This window comes from Balaenoptera physalus, assembly GCF_965194825.1.
Source record: "Balaenoptera physalus genome assembly, chromosome: 10".
NCBI lineage: Eukaryota > Metazoa > Chordata > Mammalia > Artiodactyla > Balaenopteridae > Balaenoptera > Balaenoptera physalus.
The window spans coordinates 29,652,824-29,672,955 of NC_138889.1; the positions used below are offsets into that span (position 1 = coordinate 29,652,824).

Below are 20,132 nucleotides of genomic sequence, written 5' to 3' on the forward strand. Positions count from 1 at the left end.
GAGCGTCGCGCTACGTCAACTGCACGTTGCTCACCGAGAGCCCTCATTTCCCCGCCACCGACTCTGCCACCTCCTCCCCCGGGAGCGGAAGTGGAGACCCTCCTCTGCGCTTTGCGGCAACGCGTGACCGTCACGTGGGGCGGGGCTTCGGAGGCGAGCGAAGGGAGGGACAAAGGCCAGGAGCGTATAGAACGCCACTCACACTTGGAGAAGAGATAACGGGACAGAGGTGCAAGCCAATCGCAATCAGGCCTGTGGAGGCAGAGACTGGGGTGGAGACTTCGGAGACTGCAGTTCCAGGTGGGTGATTTCTAAGCTGTGAGGGAGGAGTGGGATGGTAGCGTTTTATTCCTGGGGACCAGGATCGGCCCCTATTATCCACAGAGAAGAGAATTTTCTTGGCTTCGGCTGTCAATGCCGCTCCTTCGTGTTCCAGGGCGGGAGAGGTTTCTGAGGCAGGAAGGGGACTGCATGGTGCCCTTAAGAGTTGTGTTTCCCGCGGCCCTGAGTTGCCTTCCTCCCCCGTCCCCTTAGGCCGAAACTCATCTAGGCACTCCAACCCTAGCAGCCCACCCTGAAACCTGCCTTCTAAGGCTGGGGCAAAGACTCTGCATTGCCTCCAGTGCAGGGCGCGGACCCTGCCTGACTCCAAGGCTGCTACCAAGCAGCTAACTGTGTTGAGGCCATAAAGTGACCCAGGTGCGGTTTTTGTGGCTGCCAAGCCTGGGCCAGAGCCCTAGGGAGAAAACTGAGGATTCTGTTGTTGAGGTACCGGTGGTCCCATTGTTATCAGAGGTCTTTGCTCTGAAAGCAACAGAACCAAGTTGCATAATTTCAGGAGCCCTTCATAATTAACTCTGTGCCTTTGCTCAGTTATTTGCTTGTGATCAAAGATCCTTGCGGGTTTTAGTCCAGGGAAAAGTTCATCTCTGTAGATGAATTTAAATGCCTAACTTTGTGGTAGATTAAATGCGACACTGGGATTCAGCCAATTCCCTTCTTCCTTTGGCTGCCAGGGAACGTTAACTAAAAGCCGGCAGTAGTAATTAACACAGTTACCTGCTTCTTATTTCCATCATCTTTAAGATAGGTTTTATTCTGTTTTCATCTATATTTGTTTCTGTTAACTTTTCATGATATCATCATTCCCCTCCAATCATTTGCAAGTAAATGGGATCTTGAACACACACAAACACAAATCCTCAAAGGGCTGTAAAATGAAGTACTAGCTTCATACATCAGTTTTGCTAATACTATGTGTCAGGTGCTGTATCTGCTTACAATCTGGCAAAGAAGATAAAACATGTACAAAAAACTACAGTAAGAGAAAATGTAAAGATATATAAAGTATAAAGTACTATTACCCATACCAGCAATGATTGTAAGTCATTTGTCCACTTTTAACTTTATGTATCTAAGCACCATATTAACACTTTTCCATTCTTGTCTCTTTGAACTGACTTTTACAATTTTGGTATATTTACTTTTCTATTTCTAAAAACACTTCTATGTCCATTATATCCCATGCTCTTCTATGCAGTAATTTTTACTGATGGAGAAACAGATGAGAAAGAGAATTTGTGGAATTATTTAAACTCAGGTTTAGGAACTTATGGTCCACTCTTTTACCTTTCAGCTAAGCTCTGTGTATTCAATCTATAGAACCTAATAAAGGTAGGTAATGTAGTGGTTATTTGTACTTGTTTTCTCTACTCAGAATGTTCTCTTCTCCTCCCATCAGCACATTCCTTGTTCCTCTTTGTCATTCAGGTCTCAGCTCAAATGTCATACCAAAGAGAATGTCTCCACAGAACATGTATAAAAATCTCACTCTTCCCACTCCTTATCCCCCAGCCCTGAGCCTAGTACCCTAGTGGACACTCTTTATAGGTTTGTTTAATCCTCTTCCCTATCTACTTTTTAAATTCTTACTTGTCCATCAGGGCTTAGCTCAAGCCTTACTTTTTCTAAAGGACTACCACAGAGTATGTAAAAATATATATATTGTCTATATAATTCATTTGGCAATTATTCTAGTACTGCCTTATTGGCCTGAATTATTTATATGTGTGTTATCTTGCAAATTAGAATGTAACTGCTCAAGGGGGAGTTCATGTGTACCTTGCCTTTTACAAATAGTATACTTCAGCAAGTGTTTTTGATGAACTTTTAGAATAGATTTTACTCTTCATGAGCTAATACTGATATTTATATTCTGTCTACTTCCTTCCCTTTTTTCTTAAGGCAGTATAAAGTGTGCAGTTAATAGCTTGCCTAACTATATTCAATAAACCCAGAAATGTATTATAGTATTTTTTATTGCCTTGGTTAGGGGGAAAAAGCACTAAAGTGATAGCTCAGCAAGCTTGTAGTAGTCATCTTTCCAGATCCTGATCTGTGGCTTCTTAGGATTCTGAGGGACTTGTGCTCTAGTTTCAGTTCTATCACCAATTATCTATGTGACTTTGGGTAAATCACATAACCTCTTCCGGGTATCAGTTTCAACGGAAAAGCATCACGTGAGATTATCTCTAAGATTTGGTGATTTTTTAAGGTAATGTTCATTAGCTTTTTATTCTATTGCAAAACCTTGATTTCCCCTTTTCCTTTAATTTCTGTATCCCTTCTATCCCAAAGTTCTATTGGTTCTACTACTAAAATAGAGCTAAAATCTATTTCTCTCCATCTCCAGTCTCTAGTCTAAACCACCATATTTCTCACCTGAAATACTAATCAGTTTTCTATCTTGCTCAAGAAAGGGAAACATTCTCTTGCTATGTCTGTCCTCCATGCCATAAGCACTCGTGAAACAACCTGTCTTCAGAGCTAAGTCTAGAAGTCCATTCTGTTAATCATAGTGCTATAGGCCTCCTTAATTAGACTGAGAAGGAGATAAGAAACTTGAAAAGTGTTGTGGCACAGAAAAGAATGGGGAACTAGTTAACAGTGTGAATACTTCTGAGAGGTTAATAAGATGAGGGGAGTGAAGTTAGCATTTGACTATAAGATGGTAGTGTGGTGACATTGACATGAGCAATTTTATTTATTTTCATTTTTCTTAGATTAATTATTTTATTTATTCATTTATTTTATTGAAGTATAGTTGATTTATAAAGTTTCAGGTGTACAGCAAAGTGATTCAGTTATATATATATATATATATATTCTTTTTCAAACAAGACATTGAATACAACTCCCTGTGCTATACGGTAAGCCCTTGTTGTTTATTGTATATATAGCAGTGTGTATATTTTAATCCCAAATTCTCAGTTTATCTCTCCCCCCCTTTCCCTTTTGGTAACCATCAGTTTGTTTTCCATGTCTGTGAGCCTATTTCTGTTTTTTAAATAAGTTCATTTGTATCATTTTTTAGATTCCACGTATAAGTGGTATCATATGATATTTATCTTTCTGTGTCTGACTTACTTCACTTAGATGATAATCTCTAGGTCCATCCATGTTGCTCCAAATGGCATTATTTCATTCTTTTTTATGGCTCAGTAATATTCCATTATATATATATATATGTATGTATGTGTATGTATACACACACACACACACACACACACACACACACACACACACACACACACTACATCTTCTTTATCCATTCATCTGCCAATGGACAGTTAGGTTGCTTCCATGTCTTGGCTATTGTAAATAGTGCTGCTGTGAACATAAGGGTGCATGTATCTCTTCTAATTAGGGTTTTTGTCTTTCCTGGATATATGCCCAGGAGTGGGATTGCTAGATCATATGGTGATTCTATTTATAGTTTTTGAAGGAACCGTCACACTGTTCTCCATAGTGGCTGCACCAGTTTATATTGCCACCAACAGTGTAGAAGGATTCCCTTTTCTCCACACCCTCTCTAGCATTTATTATTTGTAGATTTTTTGATGATGGCCATTCTGACAGGTGTTTTGATTTGCATTTCTCTAATAACTAGTGATGTTGAACATCTTTTCATGTGCCTATTGGCCATCTGTATGTCTTCTTTGGAGAAATGTCTATTTAGGTTTTCTGCCTATTTTATGTTTGGTTTTTTTTTGATATTGTGTTGTATAAGCTGTTTGTATATTTTGGAAATTAAGCACTTGTTTGTTTGCATTGTTTACAAATATTTTCTCCCATTCTGTAGGTTGTCTTTTTGTTTTTTTTATGGTTTCTTTTGCTGTGCAAAAGCTTTTAAGTTTAATTAGATCCCATTTGTTTATTTTTGCTTTTGTTTCCATTACTCTAGGGGAGAGAGCCAAAAAAATATTTCTGTGATTTATGTCAAAGAGTGTTCTGCCTATGTTTTCCTCTCGGAGTTTTGCATTTAGGTCTTTAATCCATTTTGACTTTATTTTTGCATATGGTGTCAGAGAATGTTCTAATTTTATTCTTTTACATATAGCTGTACAGTTTTCTTAGCATCACTTATTGAAGAGACTGTCTTTTCTCCACTGTGTATTCTTGCCTCCTTCATCGTAGATTGATTGACTTTGAGTGTATGGGTTTATTTCTGGTCTTTCAAACCTGTCCCATTTATCTATGTGTCTGTTTTTGTGCCAGTACCATACTGTTTTGATTACTGTAGCTTTGTAATACAGTCTGAAGTCAGGGTGTGTGATTCCTCCAGCTCCATTCTTCTTTCTCAAGATTGTTTTGGCTATTTGGGGTCTTTTGTATTCCATGCAAGTTAAAAAAATTTTTGTTCCAGTGATATGAACAATTTTAATAGAGTGAAAAAGACGAACTTGATTGTAGTAGGTTGTGATGATAACTGGTGGCAAAGTTACTGCAGACAGTTCTTTAAAGAAGTTTTTCTGGGAGTGAAAAAATAGGATGGTAGCTAGAGGAGAGTAAAAGGTCAAAGGATAGATTTTTGTTTGATATTTGTTTAAAGATGGGAGATACTAAAATTTGTACACTGATCGAAAATGTTCAATGGAGTGGGAGAAATTGTGGATGTAGGAGTTTGTAGTTGTGTTCACCACTCTAAAGTGTACTCCAGAGTGGGGGACCTTGTCTCTATTGTTTTTGACTGTATGCCCAATATCTGGAATAGTGCTTACACTACAATAATAGTTACTTCATAAATTTTCTATTATTTGTTGAATAAATGAATGACTTGGACTCTATTTATCTTACCTTCTGTCAATTCATTATTCACACATCAACCAGAAAGATTATTTAAAAAATAAATCAAATCATGTCACTGTCTAGTTCAGTCTTCCATAATTCCAGTTGCACTTAGAACAAAATTCCAGTTCCTTGTGGCCTATAGGATCCTGCATGAGGTAGCACCAACCTTCTGTAACCCTATTTCCCCAAGATTCTTGCTCTCATTAACTATACTCCAGCATTGCTGGCCTTCTCTCATATCCTAAAACTGAAGGACCCTTTCCCACTTTTGGGCTTTATACATGATTTCTCTCACCAGCCCCTTACCTTGTCATCATTCGGGTGTCAGCTTAAATGACACCTTCTCAGAAAGGCTCTTCCTAATATTGTAGTGGATGAGAGCATGGGCTCTGGAGCCAGAGTGTCTGGGTTTACATCCCATCTCCTTGCTCACTTGCTATCCATTATTATCTTTAGTGTTTTGTTCCAAGATACTGAAAACCCATTCTTCACATTTTAATTCACATACACATGTAATGGCAAATATGTCATGATTGCTGCCTGTCAAAAGTGATTGTAAGGTATCTATCTATCAATGTCAGATATCTTAAGCCTCATTTTCCCTGTCTATAAAATAGGGACAATAGTATTATCTATTTTATAGTAGTTGTTTTGAAAATTAAAGAGTGTGTAAAGCATGTGGTACAGAGCCTGGCACAGAGTAAGCACTACATAAGTGTTCACTGTTAACATTGTCAGTATCTGAAGTTGAATACCACCCACTGTTCATTTTTATATCTATTTCCCAGTTGTTTCTTCACAGTATTTATTGCAGTTTATAATTTGACAGTCTTCTTTTCTAGATACTAAACATCAGGAAAGGAGGGATCATGTCTGCCTTTATTATCCATGCTCTCTCTAGTGCCTAATTCAGTACCTGGCATATAGTTAGCACTCTGTAATAAATATTGAATAGAATAGGCCAGAAAACATGCTCTATATTGAAACATCAGTGACCAAACTAATATCAGTGGAAGACCCAATGAAATCAAAGCCCACATCAGTCACAGCACAGCTTTAGTTTAATATTCCACTTCTATCAAGTTGCATATGCTCTTTTGTCATTACTTAGTATCAAAGACTTGGTCCTCAGACTTGATTCTTATACTTTTATTGAATAATTTTTTTAAATCAAATTTTAATGGAACACATTAAAAGAAAAAACAAGAGAATAGTTTTGAAAATTGGTTCAGTGTTTTCGGCAGGAAGGTATTTTGTTGAAGCTGAGATGCATTCTTATAAAATGACACAGCTTTTCATGACTTGGAATTTTTCGTACTTATGGAAAGCCCTTTTTAAAAAAAAATCATATCAACCTTGTACACACATTAAAAAAAAGTAAGTAAAATCAATTAGCTGAGATGCTCACATTCAGAGTCTAACTCTTCTAATTCACCTTCAACTCAGCATCTCAGTGTCCATGTTTTTCTACATAATATTGTTCTCTGTTATCAGGAACATTAATGATGTATCATTTCTTAAATGAGTGTCCATTTTTATCTATAGGGTTTTCTTCAAAGACACTGATATACATCCTTCATATTTTGATGCACATACACATGTAATGACAAATATGTTATGAGTGTTATTTAACTAAAGTGATTATAAGATACCTATCTATCAATTTCAGATATTTTAAGTGTGAAAGAATGTGTCTTAAAATTAATGAAATATAATGTTGAATTTACAGAATATTCTGGAGGAAAAAAATTGCCTTACAGATCTTTTACCAAGATTTAAGAATTGTTTAACAATTAATAGTGTTATTGGCAAAATATATGTTATTACTGATTTTAATCATTAATATTTTATATACCATTTGGCAACGTTAATTTAACATCAGTATCATTTAAGCATCACAACAGTGCAATGTAATTGACGTGTCCACTTTGCAGATGAGGAAGCCAAAGCCTTAAAGAGCCTCAGTAGGGGTCACTACTAAGTGCTGGATCATCTAAGACCCTGTTCCTTCAGCTCTCAATCTCAGGTTCTTTGCCATTTGCAAAATATAAAAGTACAGACTTACTCAAACCCAATTTAAGAAATGAAAGTTTCAGCTTCTTGGATTTGTCATTATGTGTAGAGTATACACGGCAGACTTTATCTTTTAACAACTTTTATAAAAGTGAATAGCTGTGTATGATCCTAGTATATTTGAGAATACTTGAAAATTTCTAGTAAAGTTTGCTTTTTGTGACTATCTTTGTAGAAGTAAGAATTTCTTTATACTTTATATCATTGCGTTTAATTCTTATTCATGAACAGTGAGACTGAATAATTGACTTAATCCAACACAGATCCAAATTACATTCATATTTTTAATGACAATGAACTTAATATAAAAAATTTGTGGTTGAGTTTTTTTAGTTGATGTTCTCAAGACCTATGCCACTATGAAGAAATATAGTTTTTATCCTTTTGAAAGTCTCAGGTTTGGATACCTTTTAGCTGTTTTGTTTTACATTCAACTTATTTTTAAAAACTGAGGAACCACCAAAAATAAAAGGAAATTTTCTTTGAATGTTCTAAGTGTTTTGAACAAGAACAAAACTGTAATGTCAAAGTAGTGTCTGATTTGAATTTATATATCTTTGTCTTTTTCTTTTGAAATAATTACAGATATACAGGAAATTACAAAAATAGTACAGAGAGATCACATGTATCCTTCACCCAATGTCCCCAGTGGTTCTATCTTACATAATTTTTGTCCAAATTCAAAACCAGGAATTTAACATTGATACAGTGTGTATATAATTCCATGTCGTTTTATCACCTGTGTAGAGTCCTGTAACTGTTGCCATAGTCAAGTCTCCTTTGTGCATATCCACCTCCCCCAACTCCCCACAACAAAGTTCTCAATCCCTGGAAACCACTACTTTCTTTTTCATGTCTATAATTTTGTCATTTCAAGAATATTATAGAAATGGAATCAAACAATATGTGACCTTTTGAGATTGAGTTTTTTCACTCATGATAATGTCCTTGTAATCCATCTAAGCTGTTGTGTATATAGTAGTTTGTTCCTTTTTAATGGTGAGTTATACTTCATGGTAAGGATGTACCACAGTCTGTATACTCATTCATTTATTGAGCAACATTTTGGTTGTTTCCAGTTTTTGACTATATAAATGAAACTGCTATGAAAAGTTATGTACAGGTTTTTAAGCCCACATAAGTTTTTGTTTCTCTAGGATAAATGCCCAGGTCTATGATTATTGGGTAGTATGTTATATGTTTAGCTCCCCACCCTCCAGTTTTATTGAGATATAATTGATATATAACATTGTATTTTTGGTGTACATGATTTGATATATGTGTGTATTGCTAAATGATTACCACAATAAGTTTAGTTAACATCCATCACCTACAGTTACAGTTTTTTTCTGATTTGAACTTGTAAGGTCTACTCTCTTAGCAACTTTCAAATATTCAATACAATATTGTTAACTATAGTCATCATGCTGAATGTTACATTTACAGAACTTATTTATCTTATAACTGGAAAGTTGTACATTTTGACCCCATTTACCCAGTTCTCCCTCCACACACACACCCGCACCTCTGGCTAACACCAATTTGTTCTATGTTTCTATGACTTTGGGTTTTTAGATCCCACATATAAGTTGACATCTTACAGTATTTGTCTTTCTCTGTCTGACTTAGCATAATGCCCTCAAGGTCAATACATGTTGTCACAACTGGCAAGATTCCTTCTTTTTTATGACTGAATAATTTTCCTCTGTGTGTGTGTGTGTGTGTGTGTGTGTGTGTGTGTTTGTGTGTGTGTGTGTGTATCATATTTTCTTTATCCATTCATTTACCCATGGACGTTTAAGTTGTTTCCGTGTCTTGGCTATTGTAAATAATGCTGCAGTGAAATGGGGGTACAGATATCTGTTCAGGATAGTGATTTGATTTCTGTTGGATGTATACCCAGAAGTTGAATTGCTGGATCATATGGTTCTTCTATCTTTAAGTTTTTGAGGAACCTGCATACTATTTTCTATATTGTCTATACCAATTTACATTCACAACAAATGTATACAAAGGTTTCTTTTCTCCACATCCCCAACAGCACTTGTTATTGCTTGTCTTTTTGATAGTAGCCATGCTGACAATTGTGAGGTGATATATTGGGGTTTTGATTAGCATTTCCCTGTTGATTAGTGATGTTGAGTACCTTTTCATGTACCTGTTGGCCATTTGAATATCTTTTTTGAAAATATGTCTGCTTGAGTCCTTTGCCCACTTTTAGTTGTATTATTTGGAGTTTTTTTGCTATTGAGTTTGTTATACATTTTGGAAATTGACACTTTATCAGATGTGTGGTTTCAGAGTATTTTCTCCCATTCTATAGGTTGCCTTTTCATTTTGTTGATTGTTTCATTTACTATACAGAAGCTTATAAGTTTGCTGTAGTCCCACTTGTTTATTTTTGTTTTTGTTGCTTATGTTTTAGGTGTCATGTCCAAAAAATCATTGCTATTACCAATGTCAAGGATCTTATTCTCTATTTTTCTTTTGAGAGTTTTATGGTATCAGGTTTTACATTTAAGTCTTTAATCAATTTTGAGTTAATTTTTGTGGATATTGTGAAATAGGGATCTAGTCTCATTCTTTTGCGCATGAATATACATTTTTCCCAACACCATTTATTGAAGAAACTGTCTTTTTACCATTGAGTTTGTAGCTTCCTTGTCAAACATTAGTTGAACGTATATGTTTGTGAGTCTACTTTTGGGCTCTTGTTTCTTTCCCACTAGTCTATGTGTCTGTTTTTGTGCCAGTACAAAACTGTTTTGATTCCTATAGCTTTGTAATAGAGTTTAAAATCAGGAAGCTTTGCTCTTTCTCAGGATTGTTTTGGCTATTTGGCATCTATGGTAGTTCCATATGAATTGTAGGATTTTTTTTTTCTATTTTTGTGAGAAATGCCTTGGGAATCTTGATAGGGATTGTATTGAATCTATAGATGGCTTTGTGTAGAACAGACATTTTAATAATATTAATTCTTCCAATCCATGAACGTGGGTTGTCTTTCCATTTATTTGTGTCTTCTTCAGTTTCTTTCATTAGTGTCTCGTAGTTTTCAGTGTGTAAGTCTTTCACCTACTTGGTTAAATTGACTCCGAAGTATTTTATTGTTATTGATGCTGTTGGAAATGGGTTGTTTTCTTTATTTACTTCTTAGTTAATTTGTTGTTAGCATGTAGAAATCTGCTGATTTTTGTATGTTGATGTTGTGTCCTGTAACTTTACTGAATTGATTAGTGCTAACATTTCTTGGTGGAGTCTTTAGAATTTTCTATATATAAAATCATGTCATCTGCAAACAAAGACAATTTTACTTCTTCCTTTCTGAATCTGATGCCTTTTATTTGTTTTTCTTACCTGATTACTCTGGCTAGAACTTCCAGTACTATGTGAGAGTGGGTACCCTTATCCTGGTAGTGACATTAGAGGAAAAGCTTTTCAGCCTTTCACCACTGAGTATATTGTTAGCTGTGGGCTTGTCATATATGGCCTTTATTATGATGAGGTACTTTCCTTCTATGCCCAGTTCATTGAGAATTTTTACCGTGAATGGGTGTTAATTTTTCAAATGCGTTTTCTGCATCTACTGAGATGATCATATGATTTTAATCTGACTATTAATGTGATGAATCACATTTATTGGTTTGCATATGTTGAACCATTCTTGCATCCCAGGGATGAATCATGGGATATGATCTTTTTATTGTGCTGTTGAATTTGGTTTGCTAGTATTTTGTTGAGAATTTTTGCATCTGTATTCATCAGGGATGTTGGTCTATAGTTTTTGGTGTTTTTTTTTTGTAGTGGCCTTATTTGGCTTTGTTACCGCAGTCATGTTGGTCTCGTGAAATGTGTTCAGGAGTATTCCCTCCTCTTCATTTTTTTTGGAAGAGTTTGAGAAAAATTGGCTTTAATTCTTCTTCAAGTGTTTGGTAACTTTCACCCATTAATCCATCTGGTTCTGGACTTATCGTCATTGGGAATTTTCTTTTGATTACTGATTTAATCTTAGAGAAATTGGACTATTCAGATTTTCTATTTTTTCATGATTCAGACTTGGTGGGTGTATGTTTCCAGGAATTTATCCATTTCTTCTGGGTTGTCCAGTTAGTTGGCATATAATTATTCATGGTAATTTCTTAGGATCCTTTGTATTTCTGTGGCATCAATTGTAATGTCTCTTCTTTTACTTATACTTTTATTTATTTAGGTTCTTAATCTCTTTGTCTCCTTCTGTCTCTGTCTCTCCCTCTGTCTCTCTCCCCTCCCCCTGGGTTAGTCAAGGTAAAGGCTTGTCAATTTTGTATATTTTTTTCAAAGAACCAACTCTTAGTTTTGTCATCCTGTTTTCTATTTATTCATTTCTGTTCTAATCTTTATTATTTCCTTACTTCTGCTAAGTTTGGGCTTATTTTATTTTTCTAGTTCCTTGAAATATAAAATTAGGTTGTTTATTTGAAGTCTTTCTTTTTTCTTGATATATGTATATATTGCTATAAACTTACCTCTTAGAACTGTTTTTGCTCCACCTCATAAGGTTTGATATGTTGTATTTCCATTTTCACTTGTCTCAAGATACTTTTTAAATTTTCTTTTTAATTTTTTCTCTGATACATTGGTTGTTCAGGAGTGTGTTGTTTAATTTCCATGTATTTGCCAATTATCAAGGTTTCCTCCTGATACTGATTTATAGTTTCATATGATTGTGGCCAGGAAACATACTTGATGTGATTTCAGTCTTCTTAAATTTGCTGAGACTTATTTTGTGGCCTAACATATATTCTAGCCTAGAAAATGTTCTGTGGACACTTGGTAAGAATGAGTATTCTGCTGTTGCTGGATGGAATGTTTGTATATGTCTATTAGGTTCATTTGGTCTATAATGTTGTTCAAATATGCTGTTTCTTTATTGATTTTCTGGGTGATCTGTCCATTGTTGAGAGTGGGTGTTAAGGTCCCCAACTATTACTGTATTCCTATTTATTTCTCCTGTTAATTCTGTTAGTATTTTTTTAAATATATATTTAGATACTCTGATGTTGGTTGCATAAATATTTACAACTGTTATATCTTCTTGATGGATTGACCCCATTTTCATTATATAATGCCCTTTGTCTCTTTTGACCATTTTTAGCTAAACGTCTCTTTTGTCTGATACAAATATAGCTATCTCTGCTTTCTTTTGAATACCATTTGCTTAAAATAGCTTTACCCATTCCTTCACTCTCAGTCTATGTGTGTCTTTAAAACTAAAGTGAATCTTTTGTAGTCAGCTTACGGTTGGATTTTTTTTTTAATCCATTCATTCATTCTGTGTCTTTTGATTGATGAATTTAATCCATTCACATTTAAAGTAATTATTAATAGTAAAGACTTTTATTACCATTTTGTTAATAGTGTTCGGACTTAGTTTTTTACCTTTCTGTCTTCTTTGTGACTTGATGACTTTTTGTAGTGGTATTCTTTGACTCCTTTATCATAATTGTTTGTATAACTGCTATAGGTTTTTTCTTTCTGTTTACCATGAGGCTTACATAAAATTTCTCATGTTTTTAACATCCTATTTTAATCTGATAACATCATTTTGATAGCATACCTAAACTTTACATTTTTACTTCTCTCCCTTTTTCATTTTAAGTTATTAATGTTTTAGTTAATATATTTTATATTGTGCATCAAATACATTATTGTAGTTATGATTACTTCTTTATGTTTATTTTTTAACTTTTAGAGTTATAAGTGAATTATGTATCACCATTACAATATTAGAGAATCTCACTTTGTATGTTTACCATTGCTAGTTAGTTTTACACTTACATTCATGTTTTTTTATGATGTGAATTAGCGTTCTTCCATTTCTGCTTGAAGAACTCCGTTTAGTATTTCTTTTAAGGCAGATATAGTGGTGATGAACTCCCTCAGTTTTTGTTCGGGAAAGTCTTTATCTCATTCATTTCTGAAAGACTGCTTTGCCAGTTACAGTATTCTTAATTGACAGGCTTTTTTTCTTTCAATATTTTGAATACATCACCCCATTCTCTCCAGGGCTACAAAGTTTCTGTTGAGAAATCTGCCTGTAGCCTATGGGGGTGGTCCCTTGTATATGATGTGTTGCTCTTCTGCTCCTGTTAAAATTCTTTCTTGCCTGACTTTTGACAATGTAATTACAATGTGTCTCTGTAGCTCTTTTGGGGTACAATCTGTTTGGTCTCCTTTGGGTCTCGCGACTGTGGATGTCCATTTCTCTCCCCAGGTTTGTACAGTTTTCAGCCATTCTTGCTTTAAAAATATTTTCTGTCCTTTTTTCTTCTTCTAGGATTCTCATAATGCAAATATTATTCTTTTGATGGTGTCCTGTGGCTCTCATAGGTTTTTTTCACTCTTTTGCATTTTTTTTTCTCCTCCAACTGGATAATTTTAAATGCCTTATCTTCTAGTTCATTGATTCCTTCTTCTGCTTGACCAAGTCTGATGTTAAAGCTCTCCATTGAATTCTTCAGATCAGTCATTGTGTTCTTCAACTCTAGGATTTCTGGGTTTTCTTTAATGGCATTTATTTTTTGGTTGAACTTCTTATTTTGCTCATGCACTATTTTTCTCATTTTGTTTAATTGTCTGTAAAGCTCACTAAACTTCTTTGAAGGGATTATTCTGAAATCTTTGCACACAATTCAGAGATCTCCATTTCTTTAGGGTCAGTTATTGGAGCTTTATTACTTTCCTTTGATGGTGCCATGTTGGCTCAGCTCTCTGCTCCATTGCTGTTGTAAGCAGGGCGGTAGGTTGGGCTACGCAGCGTCCTGAGTGTTCTGATTAGTTTTTCTGGTTGGGCAGGCATGGAAGCTGTATTTAGCCCTAGGCCAGGCTCTCAATTTGCTTCCCAACTTGGGGGCTGTGTAACAGCATTCACAGCTGGTATGGCTTGCTGGCCAAGGACCTGAATCAGACAAAACTGTGCACAAAGTTCCTTGGTTAGACAGGTTCACTAGCTGGGCTCTGCAGATGAACAGAGTCACTGGCTTGGTGCTCTTCAAGTGCTGCTGAACTGCTCTGTTTCCTGGATGCTCTGGCCAGGTTTCCAGGTAAGTGGGGCTGGGATTGTGCTCAGTAATAGGTAGAGCTAGGAATTAGCTTCCCTGCTTGGGCCAGCAGCAGCAGCAAAGCAGGCATCAAAGCCAGCAAGGTGGAGATTTAAGGTGGTGAAGGAGTAGGTGGACCTGGAGTTCATCTCTCTCCACAGGATGCATCAGGAATACATCTATAGGTGCAATAATTCTCAGAACACTGGCTGAAAACTAGCAGAAGACCTTGGACACCAGAAACGACTATAAAGATTCCTGCATAACTGGGTAGGATGGAAAAAAAGTAGAGAGAAGGAGGAGAGGAAGTGGATGGGACCTGAACCCCGGGGTGGGGGAGCTGAAGCAGAGGAGAGAGTCCCGAATTTGGGGAAACCCCCTCTCCGATGGAGAAATTGATTGGGATGGAAGGGAAGCATTTGAGGCTGTTGGAAGAGGGTGAAGCAGCCAATCTGCGGCAGATGGGACAGAGTGAGAAATACACTGGTGGTCCGTATCTCAGCCCTACATGCCCCGGACTGGAACTTGTGTTCACAGGTGTGCAAGGGGGCTGGGAGCTGGTGCGTGGGGATTGGAGAACAGGCCCAGAGCAAGAACTGCTGTTGTCTGTGGGGAGATGGACTGAGGGAACAAGAGAGAGGAAATCTGCAGCAGGGAATGACTATGGAGGAAGACTGGACTGCCATGGACGCAGGGCGCTATTGCTGAGTCACACACAGGGGGAAGAGCCACTATTGTAACCTCTCTCTCCCCACACGCTGGTGCCTGCCAACGGACAATAAAAGAAGCTTGCTTAAGGCTACCTCTTGTTTTCCAGCTGCCAAGCAATAAAAAAAGCCCCCTTAGAGCTGGCCCTCAGGTGCCGCCTGCAGGACAATAATAAAAAGCCCTCTCAGGGCTGGCCATCGCACGCCTGCTGCCAGGTGCCAGAAAAACCCTGGTCACGGCTGGCCCACATGTGCCTTACGCCAAGTGCCAGAAAAGGCCCTCACTAGGGCCATATCTCTTGCGCCCTTGGCTGCCAGCTTCCCTGTGCATTTGGTCCCGCCGGGATTCCTGCAATCCAAGCAGTCATACCACCTCTGCACCCGGTCCTCACAGGGGCAGACCCCAGAGTTCCAAGGCAGCCTCAGGACCAGACTCCTGTGGGTGGAACACATGCCGAGGTGAGGATAAAACCAAAGCTGAATCCCAGGGACAGGGTGACTAAGGAAGAATATCGAAAATCTTTCTATCGGCTGTATAAGCTACAGATTAAATCCCTAGGATCAGTTATGTAGACCTTGCATCTATGGAGTATCTGAGTAGACAATGAGTGTTCCCACAAATGAAAACGGTCTAGCTCTGGCAGCTGTGGCTTCTGGGGGAAAGCACACGCAGGAATTGGGCCAGATCAGAGTTTGAGTGGTCCTCACAGGGCCTACAGCAGGTTCAGAGGCCAGCCCAGAAGCAAGGGAGAGCCTCTTGGGGAGGCAGAGGTGGGCTGTGGCTCACAGTGTGTGCAAGGACACTTACACTGGAGACCCCAGGGAAACATAATTATTACTATTAATTTTATTGTCTTGATTCATTCTGTTGTTGGTTTTAGCTTTTTTTTGTTTGTTTCTTTTTCTTTTCTTTTGTTTTAGTTTTTTTAGTGTTTTGGGATCTCTGTGTTCTATAACATATCTTTATATATTTTTTTATACATTTTTGTTTTTACTTTTCTGTTGTTCTGTGTTCTTTTCCCTTATTTTTTCTTTCTCTTTTTCTTTAATGTATATTTTTAATATTTCTATTTATACTTTGTCTTTCTGTTGTCCTGGGTTGTTTCCCTTTTTATTTTATTTTATTATTATTATTTTAAATCATATTTATCGTTTTTTTCTGTTTCCTTGCTTTATTCTTCACTTGGCACACTGCTTTGGTTTTGTTTTTCGGTTATGCGTTTCTTTTAGTTTCAATCCTAATTTGATTCCATTTTTGAGTTCTTCTATTTGTTTCATTGTTCTCTTGCTCTTTGTTTTATTTGGCTCTGTTTTCGTTTCTTTTACGTGTTTGTTTCCTTGTTTCTGTTTTTTTTTTTTTTTGGCTTTGTTTTTACCATTTCTTCAGGGTTTTGTGTGTCTTTTATTTTTTCTTTAATATATTTTCTATTTTTTTTTTTATATTTCTGTTTCTACATTGCTTTTTTTGTTGTTCTGTCGTCTTTCCCCTTTCTCTCTCTTTTTTTTAATACCATTTTGGTCAGTTTGTATTGTTTTTCTGCCTCATTGTTCAGTTGGCACTCTGCTTTGGTTTTGATTTTTGGATTTGGGGTTTTTGTCAGCTTTCTTCTTAATTGTTTGATTTCGTTCTTGGGTTCTTTTGTTTGTCTGGATGTTCTCTTGCTATTTGATTCATTTGGTTCTGTTTTTGTTTCTTTTCTGTGTGTGTGTGTTTCTTTGTTTCTGTTTATGCTTCTTTAATTTTATTTTCTACAGTTTGTCTGGGATTTTGTTAGTTTTTTTTTTTAATCCAGTTTATTGCTGGGACGAGCCACTTGCGGGGTCTTGATCCCTTGACCAGAAGTCGGTCCTGAGGCTCTGGAGTGGGAGAACCGACTCCAGGATGCTGGACCACTAGAGAATTCCCAGCCCCAGGGAAGATTCACCGCCAAGAGCTCTCACAAAGGGCTCTATCTGAATCCAAGACCCAGCTCCACCCAACTGCCAGCAGCTCCCAGTGCTGGATGCCTCATACCAAACAACAAACAAGACAGGAACATAAACCCACCCATCAGCACACAGATGACCTAAAGTCATACTAAGCTCACAGACGCCCCAAAACACACCGACACGGCCCTACTCATCAGAGGGAAAAGACTCAGCTCCACCCACCAGAACGCAAGCACCAGTCCCTCCCATCAGAAACCCTACACAAGAAAATGGACCAACCCTACCAAGGCACAGAGGACAGAAGCAAGAGGAACTATGACCCTGCAGCCTAGGGAAAGGAGACTTCAAATACTGTAAATTAAACAAAATGGGAAGACAGAAATATCTTACAGGCATAAGAGCAAGGTAAAACCCCACAGGACCAAATAAATGAAGAGGAAATAAGCAGAATACCTGAAAAAGAAATCAGAGTAATGATAGTGAAGATATCCAAAAACTTGGAAATAGAATAGAGAAAATACAAGAAATGTTTAACAAGGACCTACAAGAACTAAAGAGCAAACAAACAGTAATGAAGAACACAATGACTGAAATGAAAAATACTCTAGAAGGAATCAATAGCAGAATGAGGCAGAAGAGCGGATAAGACAGCTGGAAGATAGAATGGTGGAAATAACTGCCACAGAGCAGAATAAAGAAAAAAGAATGAAAAGAATGGAGGACAGTCTCAGAGACGTCTGGGACAACATTAAGTGCACCAGCATTCGAATTATAGGCGTCCCAGAAGAAAACGAAAAAAAGGGCCTGAGAAAATATTTGAAGAGATTATAGTTGAAAACTTCCCCAACATGAGAAAGGAAATAGTCAAGTCCAGGAAGTGCAGAGAGTCCCATACAAGATAAACCCGAGGAGAAACATGCCAAGACACATATTAATCAAACTAACAAAAATTAAACACAAAGAAAAAATATTAAAAGCAGCAAGGGAAAACCATCAAATAACATACAATGGAATCCCCATAAGTTTAACAGCTGATCTTTCAGCAGAAACTCTGCAGGCAAGAAGGGAGTGGCAAGATATATTTAAAGTGATGAAAGGGAAAAACCTACAACCAAGATTACCCATCAAGGATCTCATTTAGATTTGATGGAGAAATCAACAGCTTTACAGACAAGCAAAACTTAAGAGAATTCAGCACCACCAAACCAGCTTTACAACAATTGATAAAGGAACTTCTGTAGGCAGGAAACACAAGAGAAGGAAAGAACTTACAAAAACAAACTCAAAACAATTAATATGTTAATAGGAACATACATATTTATAATTACCCTGAATGTAAATGGATTAAATGCGCCAACCAAAAGACAGACTGGCTGAGTGGATACAAAAACAAGACCTGTATATATGCTTTCTACAAGAGAGCCACTTCAGACCTAGGGACACATACAGACTGAAAGTAAGGGGATGGAAAAAGATATGCCATGCAAATGGAAATCAACAGAAAGCTGAAGTAAAAACACTCATGTCAGACAAACAGACTTTAAAATAAAGACTGTTACAAGAGACAAGTAAGGACACTATGTAGTGATCAAGGGATCAATCCAAGAAGAAGATGTAACAATTATAAACGTTTATGTACCTAACATAGGTGCACCTCAATACATAAGACAAATGCTAACGGCCATAAAAGGGAAAACTGACAGTAACACAATAATACTAGGGGACTTTAACTACCCCACTTACACCAATGGACAGATCATCCAAACAAAATAAATAAAGAAACACAGGCTTTAAATGACACATTAGACCAGATGGACTTAATTGATATTTATAAGACATTCCATCCAAAAACAACAGAATACACTTTCTTCTCAAGTGCACATGGAACATTCTCCAGGATAGATCACATCTTGAGTCACAATTCAAACATCGGTAAATTTGAGAAAATTGAAATCGTATCAAGCATTGAGAAAACTGAAATTGTATCAAGCATCTTTTCTGACCACAATGCTATGAGACTAGATATCGATTAAAGGGAAAAAAATGTAAATAATACAAACAAATGAGGCTAAACAATATGCTACTAAACAATCAAGAGATCACTGAAGAAATCAAAGAGGAAATCAAAAAATACCTAGGAACAAATGACAATGAAAACACAACAACCCAAAACCTATATGGTGCAGCAAAAGCAGTTCTAATATGGAAGTTTGTAGCAATACAATCCTACCTCAAGAAACCAGAAAAATCTCAAATAAACAACCTAACCTTAAACCTAAAGCAATTAGAGAAAGAAGAATAAGAAAAACCCAAAGTTAGCAGAAGGAAAGGAATTGTAAAGATCAGGTAAGAAATAAATGAAAAAGGAAGGAAACAATAGCAAAGATCAATAAAACTAAAAGCTGGTTCTTTGAGAAGATAAACAAAATTGATAAACCTTTAGCCAGACTCATCAGGAAAAAAGGGAGAAGACATATCAACAGAATGAGAAATGAAAAAGGAGAAGTAACAACTGACACCACAGAAATACAGAGGATCATGAGAGACTACTACAAGCAACTATATGCCAATAAAATGGACAACATGGAAGAAATGGACAAATTCTTTGACAGGTACAACCTTCCAAGACTGAACGAGGAAGAAATAGAAAACATGAACAGACCAATCACAAGCACTGAAATTGAAACTGTGATTAAAAATCTACCAACAAAAAAAACGCCCAGGGGCAGATGGCTTCACAGGCGAATTCTATCAGACATTTAGAGAAGAGCTAACACCCATCCTTCTCAAACTCTTCCAAAACGTAGCAGAGGGAGGAACACTCCCAAACTCATTCTATGAGGCCACCCTCACCCTGATACCAAAACCAGACAAGATGTTCACAAAAAAAGAAAATTACAGGCCAGTATCACTAATGAACATAGATGCAAATATTCTCATCAAAGTACAAGCAAACAGAATCCAACAGCACATTAAAAGGATCATACACCATTATCAAGTGGGGTTTATCCCAGGAATGGAAGGATTCTTCAGTATATGCAACTCAATCAATGTGATACACCATATTAACAAACTGAAGGATAAAAACCATAGGATATTCTCAATAGATGCAGAAAAAGCTCGACAAAATTCAACACCCATTTATGATTAAAACTCTCCAGAAAGTGGGCATAGAGGGAACCTACCTCAACATAATAAAAGCCATATATGACAA

General features: G+C 36.8%; 1 protein-coding gene across 2 annotated transcripts in view; it reads left to right on the top strand.

The window, feature by feature from the left end:
- Nucleotides 1-39: 39 nt before the first annotated feature.
- The window catches only part of KBTBD3 (kelch repeat and BTB domain containing 3), a 61,784-nt gene continuing 41,691 nt past the window's right edge, over nucleotides 40-20,132 (top strand). For both annotated transcript variants that reach the window (XM_082409945.1, XM_082409946.1), the window contains exon 1: nucleotides 40-300. The gene's annotated coding sequence lies outside the window, so the exon portion shown is untranslated. The remainder of the gene's footprint in view (nucleotides 301-20,132) is intronic.